The sequence below is a fragment of the Lontra canadensis genome, unplaced genomic scaffold, assembly GCF_010015895.1.
Source record: "Lontra canadensis isolate GAN:19392208 unplaced genomic scaffold, GSC_riverotter_1.0 scaffold151, whole genome shotgun sequence".
In the NCBI taxonomy this organism is placed as follows: domain Eukaryota; kingdom Metazoa; phylum Chordata; class Mammalia; order Carnivora; family Mustelidae; genus Lontra; species Lontra canadensis.
Window position 1 is genome coordinate 683225 of NW_022631145.1, and position 2389 is coordinate 685613.

Here is a 2389-nt window from a genome sequence, read left to right on the forward strand (position 1 = left end):
ATGGTAGACAAGAGAGGGAGAAGCTGGGTACTTTAGTCCCAGACACCAGGCACCTAACATCACCAACAGAATACTAGGCTAGGAGTGTATACTTAGGGGTCACTGTGGCAGGGTACTAATTAAGCTTCAGAAATTAATATGCAACTTTTCAGTGTTGACACATATTGTATGCCATTTCTCTATTTACAGCTATGTCTCCCACAGGACAGAAACATATCAAAGTCCTCTGAATGACAGAGGAATCACCACCATAACCATCATCATCATCATCATCAACCTTTTTTGATAGACTTAAGTGACACCAAGTTTTAAGTACTTTACATGTATATCTTGTTTTTTTAATTTTTTAAGATTCTTATTTATTTGACAGAGATCACAAGTAGGCAGAGAGACAGGCAGAGAGAGAAGGGGGGAAGCAGGCTCCCTGCTGAGCAAACAGCCCAATGCAGGGCTCAATCCCAGGACCCTGGGATCATAACCTGAGCTGAAGGCAGAGGCTTAACTCACTGAGCCCCCCAGGCACCCATGTATAACTACTGTCAAGCTGAAAAGAACATCGTATTTGGTTTTAAAAAGAGAAATCTGAATAGCAGAGAACTAAATTACCCAGGGTTACACACCCACCGAGTGTCAGAGTCAGGAGCCAAACATAGGCACCAAAGAGGTGTTCTAGAGTGGAACTTATTCTCATACACTCTGCTCCAGGATCAGTGTCCTCTGAGGGTATTATAAGAAGCCAAGAGAATCTGAGCCACTGATGTGGAGCCCTGGCATAGCAAGCCTTTATTCTGCCCTCATCTGTGAGCTTCACATTATGTGAGATCATAAATTTGCTTATTGTCTCCCTTTATTTGCATTTGATGCAAGGTTGTTATCACTGGCAGCTGAATAAAATTACTCTTCCTTGATTTTCTTGGTCATACTTCCTTGCCTTCCCTCATCATCATCTTTGCAGAGCTGAAAATATGTGTGGTTCCGATATCTAGTCCGGATTACTGAGAAGAATAATTTTGGTTCTTTCTTTTCATGCCTCACTTTTGAGGTGTATTAATAGTCGGTATGAATGTTTTATGGCATTGCAGAGGGTCTGTCACTTACTACGGACACCACACAGTCGACTTCCATTCCATCTTCAGTCTGTGCTCCACTCTCTAGAATGCCACATGCACATTTAGCTTTCATTATTATTTTTTCCTCTGATTTTATCCTTTGCAAGACCATAAGATTTTACAGTGTTTTAACATTCTACCAGCAAATCTTGAAAAATGCAAAACTCTTCTAAGATGATATAAAAATTTAATGCCTTTTAAATTTTTATTTTATTTTGATTTCTTGGCCGACATTATCTTGCTGGGTTTTGTTACAGATTTTAGTCTTATTCAGTGATACACATTTTGGTTTAGATACTCTTCGTTGCAAAATCCTAGTTAGCAATAGAAACTCACCACACATTTAATTAAAGGATTATAAAAATTTACATACTTTTTATGGGTCACTAACTTCTTCAGGTTTTCTCATAAATGTATGAGACATTGACAGACATATCTTTCAAAGAAGGATTCTGGTTGGGGCCAGGGAAAAAATTTTTTTTTTCCTAAATTTTCACAGCGTCTTACAAACATATAATTTCCTACATTTGGCAAACAAAGTAGAAATATGTGGTTTATTATGCAAATAGCAGTGTCATGCCAGATAATTGCCTTTTAAAGCAAAATCACACCACCTACTTACTACTAACACCTTAGAAGTAAATAAAATACTTTCTCATACTAAGCATTCAAAAAACACTGAAAATTGCTATCAAGTTATTCCTGAGGAAAAGCATGCCTTGGTAACTTACACCCTAAGTATTTAGGTGGCAGTTCTGAAAAAAAGCAGCCTTCAAATTATTTTCTGTTTTTGAAATTTTGATGAAATACTATTTGGCCTAATCTTCTAAAGTGAATTCTGGTAACACAATTATTATAAAGTAAGTTTGTATCGGCTATTTGAAATGCTAAGCTCCAGATCCAAATACTGTTTTAAAGAATTATCTTATAGTGTGTGCCTAGACCAAAGCATATGTACAACTTCTTGCCTTCTTTTAAAGGACTGTAACCATTCTGATCTTCCTGTGAGAGTTGAAAGCATTTATAAGAATGAAAGATGTAAAGTCAGACTTCCTCAGTTCTTCCCAGCACAGTATGATCTAAGCCAGGGGTTTTCAAAGTATGGTCCCCAGACAGCATCATCAGCATTTCCTGGAAATTTGTTAGAAATGGAAATTCTTTGACCCCATCTCAAACTTACTGAATTAGAAACTCTCAGGGATAGAACCCAGCAACCTGTATTTTAACAAGCCCTCCAGAAGATTCTGATGGGCCTCCAAGTTTGAGGACCTCTGATATTA